The sequence below is a fragment of the Mustela putorius genome, unplaced genomic scaffold (assembly GCF_011764305.1).
Source record: "Mustela putorius furo isolate JIRA1106 unplaced genomic scaffold, ASM1176430v1.1 tig00000592_pilon_pilon_pilon, whole genome shotgun sequence".
In the NCBI taxonomy this organism is placed as follows: domain Eukaryota; kingdom Metazoa; phylum Chordata; class Mammalia; order Carnivora; family Mustelidae; genus Mustela; species Mustela putorius.
Window position 1 is genome coordinate 9,983,623 of NW_025421426.1, and position 14,651 is coordinate 9,998,273.

The 14,651-nt window shown below is 46.5% G+C and overlaps 1 protein-coding gene across 2 annotated transcripts in view; it reads right to left on the reverse strand.

Moving 5' to 3' along the window:
- Nucleotides 1-14,651, reverse strand: part of PKIG (cAMP-dependent protein kinase inhibitor gamma) — a 95,944-nt gene that overhangs the window by 24,948 nt on the left and 56,345 nt on the right. Inside the window, exon 1 of one of the 2 annotated variants that reach the window (XM_013053273.2) lies at nucleotides 7,306-7,793. The exons of the other annotated variant lie outside the window; for it this stretch is intronic. The gene's annotated coding sequence lies outside the window, so the exon portion shown is untranslated. Of the gene's footprint in view, nucleotides 1-7,305; nucleotides 7,794-14,651 lie in introns of those variants that run through there. 2 annotated transcript variants of the gene reach the window in all.

Consider the following 14,651-nt stretch of genomic DNA (forward strand, 5'->3'; position numbering starts at 1 on the left):
CCTTGGTCACAGACAGTACAGACAGACAGACGACGGGACGGAGGGAGGAGGGGAAATGAGAGTGGAGGGGGAGACAGAGGGCAGGAGGAGGAACAGAAAGAATATCTAATATTGGTAAAGATCTAGGGAAATGGAAGGACTCCTATATTTCTGAGAAGATGTAATTACTAGAACTCTTTATAAAGTAGGATATTCTCTATTAAGATGTCAAATACATACAATATATGTATATTATCATTAATATACAATATTATTTATGAAAATGTAACTTACAGAAATAAAAGCACCAGTATAGTCAATGGTATTACCATAGTGGTGTATGGTGACAGACGGTGGCTCCTTTTTTCCTGAGCACAGCATAACTTATAGACTTGTCTAATCACTGTATTATACATCTGAAACTAATGTAACATTGTGTGTCCACTATCATCAATTTAAATAAATAAATAAATGCACCAGTAGAGAAGGCTATGTATAATAAGGATATGTAATGCAACAACATTTTTAGTGAAAACAAAACATAACTCGAACATCGGTCAAAGGAGAGACAGTTGAATATATTGTGGACCTCTAGGTCGACAGCCCTGAAGCTATTTTAAAAGGTGCATTAGATTTATCCCTACCCAGGACCTATTATTTAGTGGGAAAAATGAAGTGCAAAATAAACGTATGATCCCACTTCTGACCAAACCACCGCACATCTACACAAACCCTACACCTGCTTCAACAGGAGCGTGAAGAAAAGACACACACCAAACTGAGTTCAGAAGGAGGGAAAAGGGGAGTGAGGGAAAGGAGAGATTATAACTTTTTCTTTTATAACATCTTCAAAGTGTTTAGTTACAACGAGCCTATGTATTAGTTTAGGGAAAATTAATGAAGATAAAAACAATAACAAGCACATGAGGGCAGAGAAAAAACTCTGATAAGCTGTGTTATACGCTACCCACTTGTCTTTACATCGGATAATTAACTCTATTAACTGTAACTTCTTTTTTGGTCAAATAGAACACGTTAATAGCTGGAAGACAAATTTTTTAAAAAAGCTTCATGGGGGCGGGGGAGTACTTCATTCCTAAGGATTTATGCTTTTTATTTAAGAAGGGGGAAAATATTACTTAAGGGGAAAAAAAAAAAAAAGAATTTCCCATGTTAAAATCCCAAAGAAAGCCTAAAACTCTGGCTTGAAACCGCCCTGTTTAGGTGGTGGTGTGTGGGTTGGTTCTGGGCTGTCGACTGTTTTCCATGGCTCGGGGCCCTTGCCTGCTTTCCTCCCCGCAAACCAACTGAATACACTCCCGGGAGTGAACTGGCTGCTGGGAATCAGAGCCGTGCAACCCCCTCATCTCTGCTCACAGGCTCTCTTGGTCTCCAAGCAGATGCTTTGGCTTCTACATCAAATGGGTTCCGGAATGCAGAGAAGTGAAATGGCTTGCTTTTGCAAACCATTCTGCTGGGAGGAGGAGAAGAGGAAATGGTTTATCCCAGCGGAAGAAACAGAAGAGAAGAGGACCAGCGTTCCCGACAAGCTCTTAAAGGACAGCGACTCCATGGAATCTGCCATTTCAGAGTCACGTGCAAGGTACACTCTGGCCTTCCCTGGTGGAATGCTTCGCTTTTAACTGTGATTTCATGGGTAATAAATATTGCACTGAAATAATAATGATACCTCATGTTTCTACAGCACTTGAGATCTTACAAAGCATTTTAAGATACCTTAAAGGAGCCAGGTATCAGATCAGTATCACTCCCATTTATAGGTGAAAATGACTCAGAGAAGTTCAATCGTTTTCAGTCACGTGGCAAGTTTCTAACTCTGGTCTCCAAACCCCAAGCCCAGCAGGGAGCTCAGGTATGAAATCACAGGGACAAAGGGGAACTACAGGCAAGCCAATGAATAAAAGCAGGCTCTTGGGAAAAAAACAGCTCTTCCTGCCCCTTAGGAAAAAAAACATTGTAGTCTAGGCGTAATAGTCTACGCCACCTCAGAGAGAAACTCTCCTCATTTACTGGAATAGAGCTGCTGACTATGGGAAGGAAATCCCACGCTCGTGGGTCTGCCCACCCCAGCCTACCTAACCTTCAAGGCCACTAGACCGCTAAAGCCCAGAGGGAAAGAGGATGCATATCTTTTGTCTCTACGGCCTCAGGGCCCAGCCCTGGGTCTGGCACAGACTAGAAGCCACTACATTTCTATCTCTAGTAGTTTCGAATCCACCTACCTCTTCCAGCCTCTCTCCCCTGACTGCTGCGACTGTCCCTCCGTCCATCCCCCACACAGCAAATAGCACCCACAAAGGCCTACTGATTAATCATTGTCATCAGGCCCCTGACTAATTCTCTGAAGCCTCACCTCTGCCTCTTGCTCAGATCGCTTCCCCTCCACGCTTCAGCCACGCTGGCTTCCCTTCAGGCTCTCCAACAGTCCACATGCTTTCCTGCCTTGGGCCCTTACCCTCATGTACCTGTCCCTACCTGGATTATCCTTTCCCACAATGCCCTCTTCCCCACCTCCTGCCTCCGCTCTTGGCCTAATAAGCACCTCATCTCAGTTTAAACACTGCCTTGTCAAGCAAGCCTGCCCTGACCACATTCCTACTTATTTACTTTATAAAACCATACGTCCTTGGCTGTGAATGACAGTGAGAAGAAGGATCCTGCTTGTTTTATGACCTACTGTTCACTATCACCTTGCTCAGTGCCTGGCAGATAAGGAGGTGCTCAGTGAGCATTAGCTAAAACTAGACTGAGCTGAAGGCTGGACTCAGATGCTAGTGTGCCGCGTTCTCAGGCTTTCCACGGCACATGATGACATGTGTGAGAGTTACCGGAGTCTTTTTTTTCCTATCAGATTACAAGCTACTTAGAAGTCTAATATACCTTGGTATTCCCTATCGTGCCTTGTGTAATGCCTGAACACAAGGGTTCTTCTGAACAGTGGATGAATTCTTGCACCGACACAGGGAAATACGAAGAAAGGCTACAGTCTCTAGTCAACCACAGACAACGGCTTCTCCTATTAGGGGACTGCCCAGCAAGCCTTGAGCACCTTGGATAGGCAGAGGCTCTGCCCAGAAAATGAGAAGTGAAACCTGGAAAGCAATGGTAGTGTGAGGGTGAGCCAGGACAAGCATGTACTGCTGAAGGGGAGTTTCTTACCCGGGCAGAAACTTTCTGGAGCCAAACCAGGATATGTGTAGGAGATCTAAGCAGTTCCCCTTTGACCTAGCCATGCCCTATTAAAAAACCAGAGACATGAAACCACTGGGTGATGATTTAAGTGTTTTTCTGTACTATCTAGCTTTCCTTCCATGAACATGTTCTAATTTCATAATCTGGGGGGGAAAAAAACCTACCACAATAAATGTTATAAAAACAAACCAGCTGAAAAATCCAGTGACAATCTTAGACCGCAGAATCATCCGTCCTTATGTCTCCTTACTCGACTTGGGATTGCAGATTCTGGGTCCTCCGGGGTGGGGTCCCCCCTGCAATTAATCAGGAAGAGTTCCCGTCCTTCCTCAGATGCCTTGGGCAGGAAGGGGCCGGGAGTAAAAGCTTCTGCAGGGCACAGTTCTCATCTCTCCCTAATGCAGATGCTGGCAAAACTCTTGAGAACCAGGAGATGGAGGGTAAGTGTGGGGTTAACCAACCAGCTCAAGACCAGGATCCCCAGCTGCTAAATGCTGGTGCAGCTCAACTGTTCATTGACCTGCCTGTCTTTCCTGATGCGAGGAGAACCTCACAAGGCCATGGCTGTCTCCTCACAGTCCTGTTCCTCCACACACCCTAGTGCTTTGTACTAGTCCGCCTCCCGTGTAATTTACTGAATGGCAGAGATCACGCCTATGAAGTCCTAAACATAATGACTGACCTAGGTCCCTGGAACATAATAAGAAGGCATTTTTATAATGTCCCCGAAGGTCCATTATTCATTTCGGAAAAGCGCAGTTGAGGAGTAGTCATTTCTTGGAAGATTAAAAAGACTTTTTTTAAATCAAGTTAGGAAACGCCGGCCTCCTCAAGCAAGAGCCAATGCATTTCAATCTGCTGTTCACAATCACTCAGCATCGCGGCTTCTGAAGAAACCACTCTGTGAAGGCGCTCAAAGTTTTCATAAGGCCTTTCTGAAAGACTTCCAGGAGGTAGTGAGCTCAGCCTCGGGTCATGATTAATGACTTGTTTCCAAGAACTTGAGATTTTCCACGTCTGTCTCCACTTAGGAATCACTTCTGGCCCGTTGTGAAAACACTCAGCAGAGTTAATGGGGTGAACTCAGCTTCTCGTCACACTCAGAGAATAACACCTGCCACCAGTTTCTTCCTTAAGTGGCTGGGCTAGCATCCTCGGGTCCCAGGAGAACAGCACCTACTTCTGGCTTTGGTCTGAGCACCCGACTGAGTGATAGGAAATGGTGCTTAGGCTTGGCTGAAAGAGCCAGCATGGGAGCTCTGATCAATTCAGAGATGACACCATGTCCCTCATACAAATAGCATCCTGTGACTGACGGGGCCAGGCCCTATATACATTGGCCAGCGTTCTCTTTCTGGAAACCATAAAGTAGGCAACCCCAAGCATGTTTTTTGTGCCAACCAGGTGCACTATGAGCTTTATCCTGTCTCATCCTCGTGGCACCCCTGGAGAAAGGTTATAATTGTGACCCCCCCCCCCAACACTTTTCAGAAGAGAAGCAGGCTCTAGGAGGTAATCTGTACGAGATGTCTCTACTAGGAGATGGTGAGGGCAGAGCTCTCACTGCTTCTGACTGACCTCTACACAGTCTCAAGTTAACAGGGACTGTGGACACCCACCAGCCCAGAGGTCGTGAAGGTAAACCTCCACAGGGGCCAAGAGAGCAGGCATGAGAGCAGAGATGGTGCCAGATGGGCAAGCAAATGACACAGACAGTACTAAACTGGAGAACAATCCTGCTAAAGACATTCAAATTCAAACAAAAATAAAAACCCAAACCACATACCTTCCTTTCAAAATATCACCTCCTCCCCACCGTCTCTGGAAGAAGGACCATCTTTTTCTCTCTTTTTTTTTCCCCTCAAATAGGTGCCGTGCATAACATGTAGCCCAACGCAGGGCTGGAACTCACCACCCTGAGATCAAGACCCGAGCTGAGATCAAGAGTCGGACGCATAACTGACCGAGTCACCCACGCACCGCTGGGACCATTTTCTTAATTAGCCAAAGTCTGGAGATCTTGAGCAGCTGGGCTGAGGCAGAGAGCCTTGGGCCCCCTGCCCAAGACCATGCGTGGCTCCGTGGTAGCAACGGTCCACTTTCAAAGGGTTGAGCCATGGAGAAGACCAAAACACTCAGATACGCCAAGGGGCTTGGAGAACTCTCCTGGTAACCACCATCTTAACTCAAGCAGTTTTTAAATACTGCATTTTCCTGAGGGCTGGAGACTCTGGTAGCCTTAAAGACAGAAATCTCTTAAACTGCCAACACCTGGCCCCCTGGCCACTCAAAAATCCAAGATCTGACCACCTTCTGCTTTTCTTTGCACTCTGGCCCCAGCCACGCTGTCCTGAAGCAGCGGTCGTCGTGTCTAGGTGACATGAGGTGGAAGGGTCCAGAGAGATTTTCCCTTCCTCTTCTCTTTATTGCCAAGCTAGGGACTAGGAGGGTGGGCTCTGTGTTAAAATTGAGTATGCCCGGTCTCCTCTGGACCTTTCTACCAGGGGACGGGGTTCTGGTAATGGATGAGACAGACTCACAAGAGGGGACACATGGTCTGGGGGAGACAGTGAATGAAGTTCTGCCAGTAATTATGTGAACCATAATCATTTATGTGAAGTAATCCCGTTCACCTGAACTGGGAAGGTGGTCGGTGATATGGGAACATACCATGGAGATTAACCCTCAGTCAGTGGAGTTAGGAGCAAGGACACTGACCACCTCAGGTTATGGAAAAGGCTGAGCATCACGTGGGGTTGAGCACTTAAGAGACACCCAATAGGGATCATTCTTTTTCTCCCCAACACCCCCCCCCAACACTGTGCATGCGCCTGCACACCATGCTCAATCTTTCTTGAAGAATACCAAACCTTACAAAACTATGAAAAACTCAAAAGTAACTTTGTTGCCTGTTTTATATCCTCTTTTAATTGTCCTTCTAGGGGCCGGTTTTTAGCCACTCTGGGATACTGGAAACCAAGAGTACTTTGATCCTCAAGCCCAGGATTCTCTGCAAGCAGAAGAGATACGGATGGTTCATTGCAAGCTGAATTCCAAAATATAGCGATCATCTAGTTTTGTCCCTTTATTTAGGTACAAAAGAGGAAACAGGCCTAGAGTGTGAAACACTCGCTCAGGCTGCAAACCTTCCATGGCTGGCCCTTTGTTTCTTAAAGTCGAAGTCTTTCCCCTTTAACCGTGATTCCCCAACTGTTTTGACCTTCAGGCAGGGGAGGTGGGTCGCAGGCAGCAGCTGCAAACCCTGTGCCGCACGCACGCACACCCCGGGAGGGAGAATGGTCAGCTCGGGCGCCTGTGGGTGAGGGGCCCAGGGCAACAAGGCCCTCCCCTCTCCTCCGCACCGCTTGGAAGGGCGCGCGCACCTGGCTTAAAGACCTGAGGACAGACCCCAACAGAGAAAATGCTGAAGTGCTAACTTAGACGATTGTTCTGTTTACTTTCTAGGCATCAACAGCAAATTTTAAAAAGGAAGCAATAAAAAGACCACGAAGCCAAAGTTAAAGTCTCCCGACGCTTCTTGCGGTCTCGGGAGTCCGCCCAGCTGCCGCTGAGTCCGCCCAGCTGCCGCGGCAGGGGGATGCCTGTGATAAGCGAACTTGAGAAACCCAACCCTTTCTAGATCTTGCATTTAGAATACCAATCTTGTATTTGTGAGGGGAAGATTACAGGGAATTGTCACTTTCAGAGACACTTTTTTCTAGGATGTCTAAAATTGTTTGTACTGCCTTGGTTATCGGAGAAAAAACTAAAGGTTTTACAAACCCCGTTGTCTAATGAAGGACTTAACTTCTTCACCTATCTTCAGGGCAACGAGCTGCTTTTAAAGCTCTAGCCGATCTGTCCGTGTTCTTGGGGTAAAAATTCAAACAGCGTTTGAATGGAGCCCATCCGTGGAACTTGAGTTCAGACTCTAGCTCCAGGCAGTTGCAGACAAAGCCATAATTTGCAGAGCAATAATATATCATAATATAAAAATAGACACTTTCTGACCGACAGGCTGTGAAGCAAGCCAAGCCCTCCGGAGAGCTCTGCCTCCCTCCCTGCTCTCCCCAGGGCTGTGGGGGTGATGGTGGAGAATAAAGTTCTACTTACAAGAGCAGAGTTTCTCCAAGGTCCAGGGCTCCTCAGTCCAAGCCAAGGGAGAATTTAAGAAACCAGCATTCAAAACGCCTCCCTTTTGAGGGTTAGCGAGATTAGCAGACCAGGCCAGCGGTGCAGTCTGGATTCTTTCTTGCCCTCTCTCCCTCTCGGCGTCTCTAAATGAAATGCACTTCGAGGTTTTAGTGGGTGTTTCCCACGTCCCGGGCCAAGTAAGTCCCCATTTGTTGTAACCCAATGCTCAGCCTGATGATGTCAACCACTCAGCTCTCTTGCTCGGTTTCCACCTCTCTGTCCACGGGGGAGATCCGTTTCCTCTGGACAGTGAGCTGGGAGACCGTAACTTCATCCCACGCAGTCACATTTGCCTAACATCCTTCCTTCAATTTTCAACAGCGCAGACGTAGTGACAAAAGGCTTCCTATCCACTCACTGGGCCAGGGCTCCTGGTGTAAGTCCCTTTGCCTCTAGTCACCACTGAGTGAGAGCGATCTGGTTTGCTTTGCTGTGTTTTAACTCACTTTTCTGGTGTGTAATACCGTCGTTAGGGTGGAGATTGGCACCCCCACTCCGCCCCACCCTCATTTCCTCCAGTTCGATGTTCCAAGTTGTTCCGTTTCCCCAAGTTTCCGAGGTGTGTGTTGGTCTTATGTTTGTCCTTCACTTAGGGGAGGTGACATGTGCCCGAGTGCAAGGCTCAGAAGCAGCACTGGTCTGTTGCCCAGAGAACTCTGTTCTTTCTGGCCTCAATCACACTCCTAACTGAAGGAATCACACTCCTAACTACCGTGACCTCAGTTTCCCCATCAATAAAATGATGGTCTGGGGGTCTTCCACTTCTGAAATTCAACGACTGAGGAGCTTATACGCAGACGCAAGATAAGGACTTATACTACAAGCTGGCGGATTACACGCTTGAGGGAGGGAAGAACCCTCGGCAGGTCAGAGGCCAATGCCCACGATGTCAGGCTCAGCCTGGCTCCTTCAACCCCCTTTGCGGTGGAGCTGAACTGTTTCTCTGGGAGAAAACCCCAAAGAATTCACTGAACAAGGCCTGCGGGACATGGAAAGAGGCAGCATAAACTACTCGATAAGATAAAGGAGCAGGAGAGCTGTCCTTAGGGATTAACATGGAACAGCAGTGATTAGGAGCGACCATAATAATCTCTTGCATTTGTGGAGTGCCTGCAGGCGAAGAGAAAAAAAACCTCTGCGCTTCTGGGTACAGAGCGAAGCAGTGTGACATGTACACTGCCTATGGGAACAGCGATCTGGGAACCAGAGCTATAGATCTGAGTCCTGTGTGACTTCACTTCTCTGAACTTTTTTTTTTAACTGTAAATTGGGGTAATAGGCCCTCCCTTTCAGGACTGTGAGGGTTAAAGAACACATGCAAGGGCCAGAAAGCACCTGCACATACTAAGTGCTGATAGACGGTAGCTTCGCTGTCCTACGTAATCTCATCTGATTCTCATTTTAGGAGAATTAGTACCCAGGGGCTGAATTACTAATCTGCTTTTCCTGGATAGGAAAATGAAACAGAGACGCCAAGTGACATGCCCAAGGTCACACAGCTCAAGATTAAAGGGGCAGATATGGAAACTGAGTCTTTCACTCCTACTTAGTCCAGCACACATGCCAATGCTATTTCTTTTTTTTTTTTTTTTTTTAAGATTTTATTTATTTATTTGACACAGAGAGAGAGATCACAAGTAGGCAGAGAGGCAGGCAGAGAGTGAGAGAGAGGAGGAAGCAGGCCTCCCCACTGAGCAGAGAGCCAGACACGGGGCTCAATCCCAGGACCCTGGGACCATGACCTGAGCGGAAGGCAGAGGCTTTAATCCACTGAGCCACCCAGGTGCCCCGCCAGTGCTATTTTTAAATGGAATCATTTCTACTTAGAAAAATGAACTAAGCTTATTTTTTTTTTAAATGGGGAAGAGGTGGGTTCAGCCAGGTTGGGGCCAGGGGTTGGGGGGAGTAGTCAATCTATTGCCTAAAGGAAACACTACAGGCCACTAGGTAAGAGGGGGTACTCACTTGCTTTGCTCCCCAAATACCATGTGACCCGAAGGAAGTCTGGGCTTCAGTCACCCCTTCCTCCAAAAGGCAGATCTGATTTGTCTTAAACCTACTTGGATGAGAAGCTGGGATTGGAGTTCTTTAGAAAAAGAAGAAACTACTTAGAAGTGGAGGTAAGGCTGTGGGAGTTTGTGACTTAACCAAAACTTTAATTCTCAGAACTCTTTGATGCTGTAATCAGGAAGGACCAAGCAAATAGACTATACGTTAGGGGGCAGATTGCCAGTCTGAAGGCTCTCCCATAAGCCCGTGTGGGGCTGTGGTGGAATGAAAAGAACTCCAGTTAACGGGAGTTAACTCAGAGCCTGCTCCCAGCTCAGAGAGACCTGAGTTTCCTTCCTGTCCCTGGACCTTCCAGCATTGGATGACCTTGGGCAAGTTAACTTCTATGTAAAGTGAGAATAATAATGGCACTTAACATAAAAGGTTCTTGTCTGGATTAAGTGCCTGGCACACACTACAAGTTCAAAACTATTTGAAAAAAAAAATTGCAAAAATAAGCTGTGACATCCTAAAGTAAAGGCATTATTTTTTAATTCTGACTCAGTGTCACCATCCTCTACCCTGAGGATGATGTAACAGTGAATGAACAAAGTCAAGAATGTCAGGAAGCCAGAAGAAGGACCCACTATTTCTTGAGAACGTCACAATGAATAAGGAACAAAAGGCCCACCGGGAACTGTGAGGCGTGTTCTCAGCAGCAACACGCAGCTTGGAGGTGGCAGCTGGGGCCATTATTTGCCGGGCCTTTATTCCAGAAGCCCAAGTGCGCATCAGGAAATGAGCTGGACCTTGGACAGGTCAGTTTGCCAAAATCACTCTCAGTGCTTTGTTATTTGAACAAAAGTAAAGGTAAGGAGCCCAATCATAAAAACAAAGATACGGTTTTCTTCGACCACATACATTTTCTGACCCTCACCTGTAACACTGAGTAACCGTACACCTGTCACAGAACCATGGAGAACAGACAAGGCCGGGCGCTCCTTCTGCCTTTGGACTGCCGACGACAGATGACGGCAGGGACACTGTGGCCTGGCGCCACGCTCTGTGCTGAGTTCTCTCGAGACACCACCTTCCATTAGCCTTACACCTAGGAGGGGAGGAGGTTTAACAGCCCCTCCACTCACGGCTGCGGAGGCCGCTGCTGCTGGGCTGACCGACCCACACGAGGCTCACGGGACTAAGTGACAGAGCCTGGGCTCCTCGCCAGGGCTGCTGGGGCCCGGCCGGGATTCGGAGTCCCTTCCTCCGCTGCCTTCGGGAGGGTTTCCCTGCAGGAAAGCTGGCAGCTCGTCACAGCCCGCAGTCTCAGCTCCATCTGAAGAGGAAGGAAACTCCGCCTGCTCCTGCACACAGAGCTGGTCTGACGGGCTCAGACAGCCCCCCCCGCCACAAGGCTGCCCTCGGCTCCCACCCCTCACCCCTGTCTGGAAGGGGTCTCCCCCTCTGATGTTCCGTAGGACTTTATCTGTTCCTCTATCAAGAAACTTACCCTTTTCTCCTCTTTGAGGCTTATTTCTGGACAGCTCTTACTTATGCTGCCGCTAGAATCTGAGCTTCTTATGGAAAAGCTCTGTGTTTAATTTATGAGCATTTTGTACATAGGAGACACTTATTAAAATAAGGAAAGCTATAAATAACGAAGACTTCTAACGGATGCTTACCATATGCCAAATAGTATTCTAACTGCTCTACAAAAATCATCTCATTGAACCCCCATGAGGGTCCTGTGAGGTAGGTCTTACTACCACCACCCGACCAACGAGGAGATTCTAGACCTGTCAGTCACGGAGCCCGTTCAGCTGGCAACTGACGGGCACCTGCTGAAAGGAGTATATGATGAATAAATTCTGGACCCCGCGACTGACCTCCGAGTCCAAACAGCTGCCTGCAAAATGCAATGACCTCCTCACCCTACCAAGACAGGTTTCAGCTGTCATGCCATTACAGACTTATCCATTGAGAAGGACGTGGATTGAGACTTCAAGTTGTAAATACAGATTTTGTTTTCTTTCCAATTACAATTGTTTATTGTAAAAAAAGAAGAAGAAGAAGAAGAAAGAAGGAAGGAAGGAAGGAAGGAAGGAAAGAAAGAAAGAAAGAAATATAAAAGAACAGAAAACAGGGAGGAAAATCATCCATCATTCAACCACCCAGAAATAACCACTTAACTTCCTGGCATACAGACTCCAAAAGAGCCACACCTACACTGAAAACAATATTTGGGGGCACCTGGAAGGCTCAGCTGGTTAAGTGTCCAACTCTTGATTTCAGCTCAGGTCTCGATCATGATTTCAAGCCCTGCACTGGGCTCCACCCTATATGTGGAACCTACTTAGAAAAACAACAACAACATTTTTCTTTAAATCAGACACACAAGTCATTTGGGGACAGAGAGGAGTCAATCCCACAAAAGATGACAAAGAAATGTTTGATGTTATTTTTTCTTCTGGTTTTGGAGTACCCTTGGCTGCTTTCTTTTCTTTCTTTCTTTCTTTTTTTTTTTTTTTTAAGATTTTATTTATTTATTTGACACACAGAGAGAGACACAAGCAAGAGAGAGAAAGCACAAGCAGGGGGAGTGGTTGAGGGAGAAGCAGACTCTCCATTGAGCAGAGAGCCCCATGTGGGGTTTGATCCCAGGACTCTGGGATCATGACCGGAGCCAAAGGCAGATGCTTAATGACTGAGCCATCCAGGCACCCCACCTGCCTGCTATCTCTACAGGGTTTGATATCCGGAGGGTCCACCTCCTAGGCCCCCTCGGACGGTTGCTGATGTAGCCAATGTACCCAATGAAGGGATCCGGCAGGAGGGAAGCCTGATCCCAGAGAGTATGCTCCTAAAAAATGGGTAAGTTCACAGAATACCTCCCTTCTAGTATGAGACTGGGCATCCTTATCCTGTCCTTTGAAGGACCCTCAGTCTCACTGCTGCTCAGGTGCCCTAAAGCCAACTGTACCCATTGGTGTGGTACACAGAGCTCCTAGCAGCCTTCCAGGCAAGGCTGAGGCCTATGCGGCAAACAGACACCAATTCCAGAGGAAACGGAAGGCCTATCTCCTAAAAGGAGGCTTTTATTATTGCTTACGATTGGGGGGAAAAATTACAGAGCATCTGAGGAAAACCAACAGCATGACAGAAACTAAAGTAAAGAGAAAATGGACTCTTCTGGGAAAGAAAATTCAGACAAGTGAAAACCTTTAAAAAAAAAATTCTTATGTTTTCAGAGACATTCTGATGATATCATGTCCACATAATGAAATAAGTTGATAAAACTGGACTCCTGGAAATTAATAACATTTAAATTAATAGTTCAGTAGAAAAACTGGAAAATAAGAAAAGAAAATCTTTCAAAATACAGTATAGGGAAAAAATATTTAAAGGATGAAAAAGAATTTTTATATAGAACAATAATCCAGGAAATTCAACATCAGTCTGAAACAGGAATTCCAGAGAAAGAATACAAAGAAAAGTACAACAGGAAATTATCTAAGAAATCACGAGGGAACATTCCTAGAGTCAAATGTTACATTTTTAAGACTTTTATTATTTGAGAGAGAGAGAAAGAGCACATGAGCAGGGGGAGGAGTAGAGGGAGAGGAAGAAGCAGACTCCCCACTGACCAGGGAGCCCAAGGGTGGGACTCAATCCCAGGACCCCGCGATCATGACCTGAGCCGAAGGCAGATGCTTCATTAACTGAGCCACCCAGGCACCCCCAAAATTGCATCTTTTAAACTGAAAAGTTTATCAAGTGCTGAGGAGAAGGGAAGAGTCGATCATGCCTGCATGTAGTCGCCTAACCTCTCAGAATTCAAAAGGAAAAAAATCCTACATGTTTCTAGAGAGACAAACTGTTTCAAAAGAAAGAATCAGACTGGTATCACACTTCTGAACAAGAATGGCTGCCTGAAGACACCGGAGCAACGCTTTTGAAGGTAAACGTTCTAGGAACGCCTGGGTGGCTCAGTGGGTTAAAGCGTCTGCCTTCGGCTCAGGTCATGATCTCAGGGTCCTGGGATCGAGCCCCGCATCGGGTTCTCTGCTCAGCAGGGAGCCTGCTTCCCCCTGTCTCCGCCTGCCTCTCTGCCTACTTGTGATCTCTATCAAATAAATAAATAAAATCTTAAGGAAAAAAGAAAAAGGTAAACGCTCTAGAGGAAAATGACTTGGAACCTAGAATTCATCCTCACGCAGACAAAATGAAACCATTTTTGAGGCATACAAGGACTCAGGACTGTTTCTCTCTTGTGCACTGTTTTCTCAGTAAACTCGTGGAGAATATGCTTCACCTAAATGAGGGTTTAAGCTATAAAGTAGGATTTGAAAGCAGGGATCTAACAATAGAGATGGAAGGAATGCCAAGGCTGAAGGTGAGGGCAGCTCTGGACCTCAGCAGACCTGCGGACCTAGAGAGCACCAGACTCACTACCGCGGGGACGGTGGCAGCCTCTAGGACAGCAGAGCTGAAGGACTGAAGGACCCCCCCCCCCCCCGGGACAAGAGTCCATGGGGGAAGCAAGGACAGCCTCTACAGGAAGAAGCAAGGAAAACTGAGCGTATTAAAGAAGCTGTTATTAGTCCAGGAAAAGTCATACAGAAAGGAAAAATAACCAGAAAGTTACTGGCTCAGCGGGAGATAGTATTTATGATGCCATAATGCTATAGAACACTGAAAACTGACTGAACCAAAAAACGGTGATATTCGGAGAAAAAGGTAAAGGAGACGTGCGAAGGGGGCTCGGGGGCTTGTGAAAAAGCTAAAGTCCCCCTGCTCCGTCCTAGCAGGTCCAAAGGTAACACCTAAAACTGAAAAACGAAGAAAAAGCAGAATATGGTAGTGTGTGCTCCTTGTTTGCCTCTGAATGAAAAAATACGTGATCAGCGATTTCTGCAAGTAATAAGGGATTATGAATTATTTTATGTGTGATAATGGTAGTGTAATTACGTTTTTAAAAAAGCAGTCCTTGTTCTCTTAGAGATACACGCTAAAGTAGCTATTAATGAAATGACATGATAGGCAAAACTTACTCCAAAATTATCCAGTAGCAGGGGGAAAAGTGGCCACAGGCATAGATATAACAAGGCAGGTCGTGATTCTTGAAGCTGGCTCATTAGATTTTTCGAATATTGTCCATGTTTGAAAATTTCCATAAGAAAATGTTCACAGACAGAGAGAGAGAGAGCTGTATAAGCATATTATTTGGATAGATGGAAGTAACAGAACAAACAGCCAGGAGGATCAAAAGTGAATCC